Source organism: Thalassophryne amazonica, chromosome 12 (assembly GCF_902500255.1).
Source record: "Thalassophryne amazonica chromosome 12, fThaAma1.1, whole genome shotgun sequence".
NCBI lineage: Eukaryota > Metazoa > Chordata > Actinopteri > Batrachoidiformes > Batrachoididae > Thalassophryne > Thalassophryne amazonica.
In genome coordinates, this window is record NC_047114.1 from 90327495 (window position 1) to 90343368 (window position 15874).

Below are 15874 nucleotides of genomic sequence, written 5' to 3' on the forward strand. Positions count from 1 at the left end.
TGGGGGCTGGTACCCCAAACACACCTCAAACGGGGAGAGGCCGGTGGCAGATGACACTTGGCTGTTGTGGGCATACTCGATCCAGGCCAGATGGGTGCTCCAGGCCGTCGGGTGCGCGGAGGTAACGCAACGGAGGGCCTGCTCCAACTCCTGGTTGGCCCGCTCTGCCTGTCCGTTCGTCTGAGGGTGATACCCAGACGAAAGACTCACGGTGGTCCCCAGTTCCTTGCAGAAACTCCTCCAGACCTGAGAGGAGAACTGAGGGCCACGGTCTGAGACAATGTCCGCTGGTATCCCATGCAGACGCACCACGTGGTGGACCAGGAGGTCTGCTGTCTCCTGGGCCGTAGGGAGCTTCGGGGGGGCCACGAAGTGGGCCACCTTGGAGAACCGGTCCACTATCGTTAAGATGGTGGTGTTGCCCTGGGACGGCGGGAGGCCCGTGACAAAGTCCAGGCCGATGTGGGACCAGGGGCGATGAGGCACCGGTAGGGGTCGGAGGAGTCCTGAGGTCCTCTTGTGGTCCGCCTTGCCCCTGGCACAGGTGGTGCAGGCCTGGACGTAGTCCCGGACGTCGGCTTCCATAGACGACCACCAGAAGCGCTGCTGGACTACTGCCATGGTCCTGTGCACTCCGGGATGACAGGAGAGTTTGGACCCATGACAGAAGTCCAAAACCGCAGCTCTGGCCTCTGGTGGGCCGTACATCTTGTTCTTCGGGCCGGTACCCGGGTCCAGGTTCCGTGTCAGGGCCTCCCGGACGGTCTTCTCCACGTCCCAGGTGAGAGTGGCCACGACAGTGGACTCGGGGATGATGGTCTCTGGGGGTCTGACAGCTCGGCCTTGGCATCCTCTTCATGCACCCGGGACAGTGCATCCGACCGTTGGTTCTTGGTCCCGGGGCGGTATGTAATCTGGAAGTCAAAGCGCCCGAAGAACAGTGACCAGCGGGCTTGCCTGGGGTTCAACCGCTTGGCGGTCCGGATGTACTCCAGGTTCCGATGGTCCATGAAAACCGTGAAGGGCACCGTCGCTCCCTCCAACAGGTGTCTCCACTCCTCAAGAGCCTCCTTCACCGCCAAGAGTTCCCGATTGCCGACGTCATAATTCCTCTCAGCCGGGGTCAACCTGCGGAAAAAATAGGCACAAGGGTGGAGGACCTTATCGGACTCCCCGCTCTGGGACAGCACGGCTCCTATCCCTAAGTCAGAGGCATCCACTTCCACTGTGAACTGGCGAGTAGGATCGGGCTGCACCAGAACTGGTGCAGTCGAGAACCGGCGTTTCAACTCCCTAAACGCGGCTTCGCACCGATCCGACCAGGTGAAGGGGACTTTTGTGGAGGTCAGGGCTGTCAGGGGGCTAACTACCTGACTGTAGCCTTAATGAACCTCCTGTAGAAGTTCGCAAAACCGAGGAACTGTTGCAGCTTCCTATGGCTTGTTGGGTGGGGCCAATCTCTCACCACCCGCAACCTTGGCCGGATCAGGGGCGACGGAAGTTGGAGGAGATTACGAACCCCAGGAAGGACAAAGAGGTGCGATGAAACTCGCACTTCTCGCCCTTCACAAACAGCCGGTTCTCCAACAACCGCTGTAGGACCTGACGTACATGCTTGACATGAGTCTCAGGGTCCGGAGAAAAGATGAGGATGTCGTCTAGATACACGAAGACAAACCGGTGCAGGAAGTCCCGCAAGACGTCATTAACCAATGCTTGGAACATCGCGGGGGCGTTTGTGAGGCAGAACGGCATGACCAGGTACTCAAAGTGACCTAAGGGGGTGTTAAATGCCGTCTTCCACTCGTCTCCCTTCCGGATCCGAACCAGGTGGTACGCATTCCTAAGATCAAGTTTAGTGAATATTTGGGCTCCATGCAGGGGCGTGAACACCAAATCCAACAGAGGTAACGGCTATCGGTTGCGAACCGTGATGTCGTTCAGCCCTCTGTAATCGATGCATGGACGGAGTCCGCCGTCCTTCTTACCCACAAAAAAGAAACCCACACCCATCGGGGAGGTGGAGTTCCGGATCAACCCGGCAGCTAAGGAGTCCCGGACGTAGGTCTCCATTGATTCGCGTTCCAGACGTGAGAGGTTGTACAGCCTGCTGGACGGGTACTCAGCGCCCGTAATTAAATCGATGGCGCAATCGTACTGTCGGTGCGGGGGAAGGGCGAGTGCCAGATCTTTGCTGAAGACGTCAGCAAGATCGTGGTACTCACATGGCACCGCCGTCAGATTGGGGGGGACTTTGACCTCCTCCTTAGCTGTCTCACCGGGTGGAACCGAGGATCCTAAACACTCCTGGTGGCAGGTTTCGCTCCACAGCGTCACAACCCCAGACGGCCAATCAATCCGGGGATTGTGTTTCAACACCCATGGAAAACCCAAAATCACTCGGGAGATAGAAGGTGTTACATAAAACACAATCTCCTCCCTGTGATTCCCTGACACCACCAAAGTCACTGGCTGTGTCTGGTGTGTGATTAATGGAAGAAGAGTGCCATCTAGTGCTCGTACCTTCACAGGGGAAGGCAGAGCCACCAGAGGGAGCCCTACTTCCTTTGCCCATCTGCTGTCCAGCAGATTCCCTTCCGACCCCGTGTCTACAAGTGCTGGGGTGTGAAGGGTTAAATCCTCACAAAGGATTGTGACTGGGATTCGTGCTGATTTTCGGGGTTCCCCCGCGTGCGTGTTATGGCCCACCCTTAGCCCAGTTTCTAAGGACGGGCGTTGTAGTTTGACCGTTTGGGACAGTTCCTCCGTATGTGACCATTAGACCCACAGAAAAAACACTCCCCGCGGGCCTGCCTCCTCTGTCTGTCCTTTGATTTCATTTTGGCCCTGCTCGTGTCCATAGCTTCGTCAGCAGGGGGAGCTGTAGCCACACGGGGCCCTCTGGCTGTGGAGCGTGGGGACGACGGCACTCTTTCGCACCCGGAAGGAAGAGGGACGGCCCGTGCCCAGTCACGCCCCCCGCCCTGCTCCCGACGGTGTTCCTCTAACTGGTTGTCTAAGCGTATAACCAGGTCGACAAGCCCGTCAAAATCCCGCGGTTCCTCCTTAGCCAGCAGGTGCTCCTTCAGGACCGGAGACAGCCCGTTTATGAAGGCGGCGCGGAGTGCAACGGTATTCCAGCTGGACCTCGCAGCCGCGATGCAGAAGTCGACTGCATACTCGGCTGCACTCCGTCGCCCCTGTCGCATTGACAGTAGCACGCTCGAAACGGTCTCGCCTCTGTTGGGATGATCAAAAACCTGTTTGAACTCCCTTACAAACCCAGCGTATGACATTAGGAGCCGTGAGTTCTGCTCCCAGAGCACCATAGCCCAGGCGCGTGCCTCTCCTCGAAGCAAATTAACAACATAAGCCACCCGGCTTGCGTCTGACGCGTACATGATGGGACGCTGTGCAAAGACGAGCGAGCACTGCATTAGGAAGTCCGCGCACGTCTCGACACAACCTCCGTACGGCTCCGGAGGGCTTATGTATGCTTCAGGGGATGGTGGGGGGGGGGTCGTTGAACGACAAGTGGAACGTTTGTGTCTGACAAAGGACCAGCAGGAGGAGGTGCTGCAGTAGCGTCTTGATCGCGCGCCCCCACCCTGGCGGTGAGAGCCTCCATCCTCCAATTGAGGATAACGTTCTGCTCGGTTACCAGATCCAACCGAGCAGTGAAAGCGGTCAGTATTTGCTGCAGCTCCCCTAACACGCCTCCTGCTGGCGCCTGTGCACCTTGCTCTTCCATTGGCCGTTCAGGCTCGAGTTGACGCCCCTCGGGATCCATGACGCTGGCCGAGAAATCCTGTTGGGGAAGTGTCGTGACACGGACCCACAACAGGGGGCGTTAATGAAGGGACAATGGAATAGCCAAAAAGTAACAATTTAATGTTGTGAAGGTGCACAACGTAGTACAGACAGATACAAATATGCGTTATATCAATCCGACAAAAGGTGACGTGTGGCAGGCTCGAAGATAGGAGACGTCCGGTGCGAGAAGAGCCGGATCCCACACAGCCCTCACCACCAACGGAACTGAAAAACACCGGAGCCGCCAAGCCCTGCGCCCCAGGTGCCCACTGTCTTCAGCAGTCAGACCCGGTACTGCTGGCAGAAAACAGAAACAGTTCTGGATGAGTGTGAGTTCGCACACTCAGTAATCCCACAGTCTGTACACAGTTAGGAGGGAGAACCTCCACCTCCAATCACACACTTGTGCAGCTCCTGTGAAACCACTTATCTGGTTTGGGGTGTGAGGCGAAGCCGTCGCAGTCCACACCAAACGCCAATACCGCAGATAAGGACACCGTCACAGGAAAACGGCTGCAAATGAGATCAGACTATTAGTCACAGTTAAGCTTAGCAGAGAAATTACCTGTATGGTAGAAGATTTCGCGGCGAGGAGGTGGAGTTGCAGTCCGGTCTTTGTAGTGGTGGTGATGGGTGACAGCTGGTGTTGATAGGTGACAGCTGTCACCTCCAGCGGCTCCGACGCCCTCTCGTGCTTGGAGCCCGCACTCCAAGCAGGGCGCCATCTGGTGGTGGTGGGCCAGCAGTACCTCCTCTTCAGCGGCCCACACAACACAAGATGGAGGTTAAAATGCTGTTGTCTCAATATAAAGTGCAGGAAAGTACTGAGGTAGAATTCAGTTGTAGGTGTGTACAGGTACAGTCAGTTTTATTATAAGATGCTGAATTAAAGTGCTTTGTCGCGATAGTAAAGTGCTCGATACAGCTGCCGTATCTCTGTAAAGTGCTGGTGTGCATAAGCTTACCTATGTGTTGTTGTGTGCGTGTATATGAAAGTATATTGCTTTCGCATGTCTTTAACTCGTAATGATTACAGGTTTGGTTATCTTTCAGCCATGTTTTAAGCTGTGTCTTGAATAAAGCAAATGTGGGGCTGAACCTGATTGTCGTTGGCAGAGTATTCCATGTGCTATTGCCCCTAATAGAGAGTACATTTTGAGCAAAGACAGTTTTTCAAAATTTGATCTCGCAATCACACCTAGCGGAGGATCTGGTGTTAATTTCATTGTTACATTTCCTGTTAATATAGTTCCTCACAGGGAGTGGGGCCAAATTGTGTAGGGACCTGTACACAGCACAACACATTTTAAATAGCATGAAATTCTCAAAACTTAAAAGCTTATATTTTTCTAAGATTGGACGGTGATGAGAAATCTTTTTTTTTTTTTTTTTTTTGGTCCAATGTTTTTATGGCTTTTTTGTTTTTTGTACAATTGTTCTACTGGTTTCAGTACAGTTGTTCCTGCAAAGGACCATGTTGTAATGCAATACTCTATATGTGACATGAAGTGTAAGTAAGATTTGGCCGCATCTATTGTAATAAACGGTCTTATCTGTTTAAAATTAGATCGATTGAACTTTACAGTGTGATTTACCTTTTTGATACGTTTTTGAATGTAAGATTTGGGTCTAATATCACTCAGAGATATTTGAATTGGTTCACAAGCACAGTTCTTCCCCTTCCAAGAAAACATGGGATCTGGCTAACTTAACTGGTCTTTTGGTGAACATCATACATACAGTTTTTTGGTGTTCAGCAGAAGACAATTTTTATGTAGTCATTTGTGTATTTTACATAGTGCATTTGTGAGGTCTACAGATATTTTGTCACTCTTTTCCTGGGTCAAGATTACTGCGTCATCTGCATACATTTGCATATTTAGTTCAGAGCACACATCGGGGAGATCATTTCTATACAGAAAGAATAATAGAGGGGCTAATATTGAGCCTTGTGGAAGACCAACATAACTAGGGAGATACGAGGATGTGGCACCATCCACAACAACACGCTGCTTTCTGTTCGAAAGATAGGATTGAAACCATTGAATAGTATCCTCTGAAAAATTAAAATATGAATTGTAAAAACTGAGATATTGAATTAAGGATTCTGCATATTAATACATGGACTGGTTGAGCACCCTTGAACTTCACTGTGCTGAGGGGACTGGCACTATAGAAGTTATTGTATAGTATTTTTATAAATGGTTTTCTTTGTTTTTAGGCAAAGAAGGAGGATGAAAGAATTGGTACTGGTGTTAATGCTGACTCAGATGCTGGGGTGGATGAAGCCCTGGGCGACGATGTGGATGCCGATGCCATGGGCGACGATGTGGATGCTGATGCCATGGACCATTGTGTAGTGAATGATGACGCCATGGACGGCAGTGCCATGAGTGATGATGCCACAATTAGTCATGGGTCAGATGAGAAGTGATTCATTTTATACTGAGAACTTATGCCTCCCCCTCTGTAAGGTGCGGGGGAGACATGAAATAAGTGCCCAATTTTCCTTGCACAACTTTTTTCCTGGATGCCATGATCATCAACTCGACTGGACTGACGCTATGTTTGTTTTGATCCACCTTTGTGATCCACCCACCATTGTGGGAACAAATCAAAAGCTGTGTTCACCACGGGGACACGTTCAGCACTGTTTAGGATTATTTGAGGTTTTTTTTTTTTTTTTCTGATGACGAACAATGCGTAAAAAAATCTGACCGATGCAACTACATCGGTCCAAACCGGTCTGGATCCGGGACTGATGTTGCTGCTTTAAAGGGTGGGCGGTGGAGACATCTTCAGTTTTTGTTTAACGTTGACCCTTCTAGTTCATTTTATACTGAGAACTTATCCATGGCTTAATGCTATTGTAACTGTAATAATACTGGATCATGTCACCTGGCTTAGTACCTGAGAGATTGGAGTGTATTTTACCTGTTTCTATGACTGTATTATTTTATGTTTATTTATTTATGTAAGGTAAATTATTCTATTGAAGTTTTATTGCACTGAAGTCACTGATTGAGAAAAGAAATTTCATTTTCTAGTGTATACAATTACACAGTGAAAATAACAACAAAATCTTTAAACCTTAGTCATGGGTCACATCACGGATGAGAACTGATCCCTGGCTTAATGCTATTGTAATTGTAATAATACTGGAGGGCGGATGAGAACTAATCAAGTTACTGAGAACTTGTCCATGGCTTAATGCATTGCTATTGTAATAATACTTCTAAAGTAATAAACTTGCAATTTACAGACTCATGCAATGTTCACAGTGTTCCTTCGTGTTGGGGGACATTGCAACAACGTTGCAGCAATGTTGTGTCACAACCTCCTGAGAACGTTCTAGGTTGGTTGGTTGGTAACGTTCTTGGCAACATTCCTGGAACATTCTGGAGAGTCTACAAATGAACGTTCCTACAATGTTGTGATGCAACGTTACTGCCACTTTGATGTAACGTTCAGGCAACATTCAGGCAACGTTCAGGCAACGTTCCATTGTTAGCTGCACTGACAAGCGCAACCCTCTTCTTCTTCTTCTTTATCTTTCGGCTGTTCCCGTTAGGGGTCGCCACAGCAGATCAATTGTTTCCATCTCATCCTCTCCTCTGTATCTTCCTCTGTCATGCCAACCACCTCCATGTCCTCTCTCAGCACATCCATGAACCTCCTCTTTGGCCTCCCTCTTCTCCTCCTGCCTGGTGGCTCCATCCTCATCATCCTTCTCCCTATATACCCTGGGTCCCTCCTCTGCACATGTCCAAACCATCTCAATCTCACCTCTCTGACTTGTCTCTAAACCGTCGCACCTGAGCCGTCCCTCTGATATGTTCATTCCTAATCTTGTCCATTCTTGTCACTCCCAAAGAGAATCTCAACATCTTCAGCTCTGCCACCTCCAGCTCTGCCTCCTGCCTTTTTGTTAGTGCCACCGTCTCTAAACCATACAACATAGCTGGTCTCACTACTGTCTTGTAAACTTTCCCCTCACGCTTGTTGATATTCTTCGGTCACAAATCACTCCTGCCACCTTTCTCCACCCACTCCACCCTGCCTGCACTCTCTTCTTCACCTCTCTACCACACTCTCCATTACTTTGAACAGCTGACCCCAAATATTTAAACTCATCTACTTTCACCACTTCTACTCCTTGTAACTGCACGATTCCACTGGGCTCCCTCCCATTCACACACATGTAATCGCTTGAACACAGACACACCATATCCGTTGTTTTAAAATTAATTACTTTAGTTAATTAATTTGGTTTATTTGTTAAATACGTGATATTATTGAATAACTAATATTTTGCTATATTTTCCAGTATTTCTTTTTCTTTCTTTTTTATTTTTATTTTTTGATAACTCTCACATCCAAGGGGGCGGGGTTGATGACGTGGGGGGGCGTCGCCCCCAAACGCCCCCTCGTGGCGCCGGGTCCGACATAAACATAATATCAGATGCTTCGTTCCTACTGAACAAAAGCAGCCAATTAGTGCTCGTAAATGTGAACATATTCTGTTTACTTGACATAGAATAAGGACCGCATTGATTTGTGTATGTTTTTATCTGCGCAAACTGTGTATCTGTGCTGTTAAATGTGAGTTTAAGGCGACGAGGTTCAAATGCGCGTTCCCGCGAAAGGGGTGCATTTCACGGCAGGGGTGCTGAATCCAGCACAACACCTGTTTACAAAGGTATATCTAAATATCTAAAAAGGGAGTAAAACAGGAGAGTAGAAAAGAGTAGAGTTCAGGAAGAAGCAGACTGCGCTGTGCTGAACTCTCGTTCAGAAGGAACACTTGTTGCAGGGACGGACAAGTAGCTCCTGGACAATTTTGAAAGCAGTAGAAGATCCACTTCTTTCCACCACTACAACGCATTGCCATTCTGAGCTAAACTATCCCCCCGCCGTGTAGTTTGCCATTTCCTCCTTTGCTCTCTCGCTCTCTCTGCCAGGTTTAGCAGCGCGGCATTCCTTACCTGCGTCTTGTCATGCTTCCCATCTTAAAAAAAAAAAAAGCCAAAGTATTTCCAAATGCCTGATTTTAAATGTTTTAGGTGCATCAAAAATTTCCTCTGAGTGCTTGCCGCTGCTGTCGCGGGGCTCCGTGTTTGTAAAGAAATGTACTTTCAAGCTTCCGTCCATGATGCATTCAAGGTGCATCGGAAAAAAATATCAATGCAAGCAGACAGCGAACGATCCATCCGCGATTCAATCTAGAGGTGAGCGATACCGGGAATTTTAGTATTGATCCGTTACCAAGTAATACAGGCCCAGTATCGCCGATATCGATACCGATGCCGATACTTTTTCATATTTAAGCTCATAGATCCAAAAGATCCAAAAGACCTAGGATAGAATTTCGCCAAACATTGTACATATGACAACAAAATACTTTATCACAATCAACATTTTTGTTTAAAAAAATATCACTCAACACAACTTAAAATCTCCTGAGGTAGAGGGCTGACAAACCACAATACAAGGGTACGTTGTTCCGTGTTGTGTGACACAGCGCAGTGCTGCTCTTACAGAGACTTTGATGAATCTGCATGCGCAGCAGTCAGTGCGTGCGGGAGAGGAAAAAAGCTCGAGTATCAATCTTTTTACATGACGATCGTTCAATGTCAATACCAGCGTTGGTATCGATATTAGGATCAATCCACCCACCTCTAATTCAACCCATCAAATGAATTGATGCACACTGAATGAATCGATGCACTCGCATTGCACACGTTTGTATCTAGATACCGATTTGTATCTAGTAATCTCCACATTCCTAGTTCATACTGAACACAAGAGTGGGCTAGAGGTGGGCGATACTGGGAATTTTGGTATTGATCCGATACCAAGTAAATACAGGCCCAGTATTGCCGATGCTGATACCAATACTTTTTCATAATTAAGCTTCATAGATCCAAAGGATCCAAAAGACCTAGGATAGAATTTCGCCAAACATTGTACGTGACAACAAAATACTTTATTATCACAATCAACATTTTTGTTTAAAAAATATCACTCAACACACCTTAAAATCTCCTGAGGTAGAGGGCTGACTGGAGTAGCCGCTGAGGTGGGCGGGCCAGGCTGAGGCTACCTGCATGGCTGTTGGCTGGCGCCGCTGAGCCAACAGTGACAGCACACCACAAAAGACCAGAGGGGGGAGGGTGCGCTGCTCCGTGTTGTGTGACACAGCGCAGCGCTGCTCTTACAGACAGAGAGTTTGATGAATCTGCATGCATGCGAGGATCATTCAATATCAATACCAGCGTTGGTATCGATATTATCGATGTTAGGATCGATCCACCCACCTCTAGAGTGGGCTACATTCCTGAAGTCTCTCAACACTTTTCCAAGTGCACTCACAAGCTTCCCGGGCAGCCATGGTGTCATGCGTCCTGCTCGTCCTGGGATCTTTGTGGATCCAGTGCGTGACACAAACCTGCAGAGCTGAAGAATTGTCCCGAGAGCAGGTCTTAGACTGGTTCAGAGAGCGGGTTCTGCAGAGCCTGGGGCTGGAGAAGCCTCCTGTGCTCACAGCCCAGGGTCCCAGTCGGGGCATGGCATGGGGCGACCTCAGAGAGAGGCAACGGAGGTCGCTGAGGACTTCCAGCACGGCCTTGGTGAACCATCATCACAGTCCAACTGAAGAAACAGCTCTAATTATTCTCTTCCCCACTTCTGGTGAGTGACTTATTTTCCCACCATACAGCAAAACAAAACTATTGGAAAATATTGTGCAAAAATAACCACAGCTTTAAGTAGAAAAGTGAATCACCAGCAGGCTGTTTGTGGAGAGACTGCGATTATTTAAACACGAGCTGACTAAGTATTTGAGCACTGACAGAGATTATACGTTATTCAAGTCAGTTTGCAAATGAATCACCAAAAACATTTACAACCAAAGACTGTGGCAAAGTTTTAAACGTGTTAAGAAATTAACAATGGCAGTAATACACAACAGACGTGTGTGTGTGTGTGTGTGGCTTTGGTTTATTATATGATAATTACACTTTCTAACTATTCGTACAGTACTTTCAGGATAAATACATTTCAAAGTGCCTTGTAATACCAATTTGAAATAAAATACTGCAATGCTTGTGCAATGGTTGTGATGACTAACATCACAACCACAGAAAAGAAGTGTGTTTAAAAATTGGCTTTAAAAGACTCAACAGAGCTTGACCTTCTCATCTCCATTGACATTATTTCATAGTATTGGAACACAATTAGAAAACAGGGCCGGTATCCATTTTAAATATTTATATATTTGAAATTTCATTACAACTCAAAATATTGGCGGCTGTCAGAGCTACCCCTCAGCCTTCATGGACAGTCAAATCCCTACGTGGGATAACCCCAGTGTTGTTAGCAAGACCTTTTGGCCTGTGGCCTTGACTTTCGAACTTGACAGAGGCCTTGACCAGTACACCTTTCCTGTAAGTATGGTGACCCTGGGTTCCTACCATTCCAGACCAATGGCCTAATGAGTAAATCTGAAAATTTGGGCTGTGACCTTGACCTCAAGGCCAAGGTCATCAATTTTCAAACATGACTGACGTCTTGACCCGATACACCTTTCCTCTAAGTTTGGTGATCCTAGGCTTCTCCATTCCATAGCGATCTCGCTAACAACCCAATTGTTGACGCCAACCAACTTCCACCCACCCACCTGTTGAGTTGATGACAACAGAGCTGTATTCATTTTAAAATATTTTGTATATTTGAAATTTCATTACAAAACTGATGTAATTGGTTGGCTGCCAGAGCTTCAGCCTATTAAGGGCCTTTCACACTGAATACATCAGATACGTCAAATGCGTCAAAAATCGGTCTAAAAGCATTATTTTCAATGAGACACGTTGCTTTTTAGATGCATCAGAAGCCTCGCGTCAAAAGCCGAGCTAAACCGACACTTCTGACGGGAGCCCACATTGCCGCTTGTCGGCAGGCTGACGCGGTCAAAGTTCAATCCAATCCAACTTTCGATGATCTGAGCTGTGACGTACCTTGCGTTGTCCAATAGGAACGACGCGTCGGGCCAAAACACGGAAAGACTAGTGGCAGAGAAACCACTGATCTCTACAAAATGGATTGGTGCAGAAACCACTGATCTCTACGAAACGGATTGGTACAGAAACCACTGATTTGTACAAAACAAACGTGTCACAGGACTGCTCATTTATGGAGCAGTTTTCTGAAGAAAAATCCTTGGAAATGTTTTTTGTTGTTGTTGTTTGTTACCTCAGAATATTCTGATTACTGTTAAAAAGTTGAGAACACTTGTAATTAAAATAGCTAAATAAATCAATAAATATTTCTTTAGAAACGTTTCATCTGTAAATTAAAACCGCCTGTTATTTCAGATTAGATAATTTCTTGTTTAACATAAGGAATCTTGGACATTTATTTTTAGACAAATAAAATAACATGGAAATTTGTACATTTTTTAAGTCTGGTAGATTATATCTCATTTCAACCAGAAGAACAGACACTGTAAATAAATACAAATGTTTATTATAAATGCAACAGGAAAAAATTTAACAATGACTGCAGTGTGATTGTAAAGTAGGATTTATGTGACATAAACCTCATGATGATTTTTTAATGGTCATTTCAACTTGTAATTTTGCCAAAATATGTAATAATACAATAACATGCTTTTGGAGGGCGGTATGCATTTTCAAGAGGCTTTGGCTGCTGTTCATTGTCATACTATCCATGAGAAATAATCCGGAATATCCATACTGGGACCAACACACACTTCTCGCCTTTTTATCTTTTCCTCTGTGGACAGTTTTTCCTTTTTTTGTAAAATAAAACTCCTTCTTCTTTGTCTTTCGGCTGTTCCCGTTAGGGGTCGCTACAGCAGATCAATCGTTTTCATCTCACCCTGTCCTCTTGTATCTTCCTCTGTCACACCAACCACCTGCATGTCCTCCCTCAGCACATCCATAAACCTCCTCTTTGGTCTATTTTTTCCCTATATACCCTGGGTCCCTCCTCTGCACATCTAAACTATCTCAATCTCGCCTCTCTGACTTTGTCTCCAAACCGTCCCACCTGAGCTGTCCCTCTGATATGTTCATTCTAATCTTGTCCATTCTTGTCACTCCAAAGAGAATCTCAGCATCTTCAGCTCTGCCACCTCCAGCTCTGCCTCTGTCTTTTTGTTAGTGCCACCCTATCTAAACCGTACAACATAGCTGGTCTCACTACTGTCTTGTAAACTTTTCCCTTCACTCTGGCTGATATTCTTCTGTCACAAATCACTCCACCCACTCCACCCTGCCTGCACTCTCTTCTTCACCTCTCTACCACACTCTCTATTACTTTGAACAGTTGACCCCAAATATTTAAACTCATCTACTTTCACCACTTCTACTCCTTGTAACTGCACTATTTCCACTGGGCTCCCTCTCATTCACACACATGTACTCAGTCTTGCTTCTGCTGACTTTCATTCCCCTTCTCTCCAAAGCATATCTCCACTTCTCCAGACTAGACTCAACTTGCTCTCTACTCTCACTACAGATCACAATGTCATCTGCAAACATCATAGTCCATGGGCACTCCTGTCTGATCTCATCTGTCAACCTGTCCATCACCACTGCAAACAAGAAAGGACTCAGAGCTGATCCTTGGTGTAATCTCACCTCCACCTTGAATGAGTCTGTCATTCCGACTGCTCATCTCACCACTGTCACACTGTTCTTGTACATGTCCTGCACTACCCTAACAATACTTCTCTGCCACTCCAGACGTCCTCATACAATACCACAGCTCTTTTCCTTGGCACCCTATCATAAGCTTTTTCTAAGTCCACAAACACACAATGTAACTCTTTCTGGCCTTCTCTGTACTTCTCCAACAGTAATCTCAGAGCAAACATTGCATCTGTAGTGCTCTTTCTTGGCATGAAACCATATTGCTGCTCACAGATCTTCACCTGTTTTCTAAGCCTAGCTTCTACTACTCTTTCCCATAACTTCATGCTGTGGCTGATCAACTTTATGCCTCTGTAGTTACTGCAGCTCTGCACATCACCCTTGTTCTGAAAATAGGAACCAGCACACTTCGTCTCCACTCCTCAGGCATCCTCTCACTTCCAAGATTTTATTAAACAATCTGGTTAGAAACGCTACTGTCATCTCTCTGGTTAAAAATTCTACTGCCATTTCCATGCCTCCACTGGGATGTCATCTGGACCAACTGCCTTTCCACTCTTCATCCTCTTCATTACAGCCCTCACTTCTTTCGTTACTAATCCTCTTGTACTTCTGATTGTACTCTCACCACATCATACAGCCTTTCTCCCTTCATAATAAATGAAGTCATTTAGTGGCCATGCAAGCTATCGCTAGCTAACAGGCTGACCATCCTACAAAGTCATATTTGTTTTCAAACTGCATAATGGTCTCATGAATACAATACTTTAACAGAATCCATGCCTACTAGCAAACAAGATCATGATTAAGCTAGCTAAATGCTAACTAGCCAGATGAGCTGAAATGACAGCTAGGCTAGGATATTCAGTGATGTCATTTTCAGAAGGCAGGGTAGTTTGAAAATCAGTTCAGTTTAAAAGCAAAACCGAAGAACCTGAATCTAAATACGTTAATGGTTTCCTCAACCTGGGCTACACTTGTGGTTCTTTCTGGGTTATCTTTTCACTTGGGGAAAAAATTATTTTAATGGGTCCAGTATTGGTTTAGAATGCTAATACCACCCGCGGGCTGAATAGCTACACAATGTAAGGGCTAAGGGGCAAGCTAATCTCTCAAAGCAACCACTTGTTGTTGCTGCCATCATCATTAAATGTGTCGAGTAGCATTGAGAGAATCTCTACTACAGAGTACATGTGCATGCTCACCTCCATAAATGCTAAAAGAAAAAAAACTTTGTAAAACAATTGATTAGTGTCTTATGTTAGCATTGTGCTTCAAATTTATATTTAGAAGAGACAGGCTGAATTCTCAACGCTCGTCTAACGGCAGTCTTGGTGGAAAATTGGCAGCATTTGTTTTGCCAATGTTCAGCTCAGATAATAAAATAAGCTTTACTGACTTTTCTCTCATCTTTGACAGACTCACCTTGTCCCACATCTGACTTGGCTCCTGGAGAAAACTACTCCAAACCATTTCACATACTACTTTCAACCATCCATGAAGACCCGTAAGACCTTGGTCACTTTGGCCCATTTCTGGTTCTATGCCGGTGAAGACTTTTCGGTGAACTCCTCTCTGCCGCTTTTAATGCTGACATCAGAGCCGCAGCTTCTTCAGGCTGCAGAGGCTCCATCGAAGACCAGCTCAGATGGATGGGTCACCTACCACCTGGAGCAGAACCTGCTGGACTCCATGTCCCAAGGACCGTTTGTGCTGCAGGTCCACTGTGCAGCCTGCCAGTGCCAGGCTGGCGAACCAGACAAAATGCCCTTTTTTCACCTCCGCGCTCAGCTTCGCGGCCCTTCCTGGTCACGCCGCCAGGCCACCACCACCATTCCCTGGTCACTTTCGGCCATCAATTTACTGCAGCCCCCCTCTCTGGTGAAGCCGCAGCATAGCGACTGCCACCGGGTAGAGGTCAAACATCAGCTTTGAGGAGCTGGGCTGGGACCACTGGATCGTCCACCCGAAGGTGCTGAAATTCTACTACTGCAACGGGAACTGCTTGGCCAGGGATCACACCACTGCCATTCTGGGGGTCACGCATTGCTGCGCCCCTGTTGCCGGGACCATGAAGTCCATCAGGATCATCACAACATCTGACGGCGGGTACTCATTCAAATACGAGACCCTGCCCAACATCATACCTGAAGACTGTACCTGTATCTAACAGTTCTTACTATTCCCCGCGACCTGATCCCAGATAAGCAGTTGAAGATGAGTGAGTGACTTCTTACTACTCAAAGATTGTGGTTAAAAACCACAATTAAAAAAACAAAAAAAACAAAAGAACACACTGAAGTAAATAAGCAGCAATGCTGGGTGCTGTGATTCTTTCGCCTCTAGAGGGCAGTGTTGGATGACTTTCAAACTGACGCCACTTTTAC

At 46.7% G+C, this 15874-nt stretch overlaps 1 pseudogene; it reads left to right on the forward strand.

Moving 5' to 3' along the window:
• Positions 1-10202: 10202 nt before the first annotated feature.
• Positions 10203-15657, forward strand: LOC117522101 (annotated as a pseudogene).
• The last annotated feature ends 217 nt before the right edge of the window (positions 15658-15874 follow it).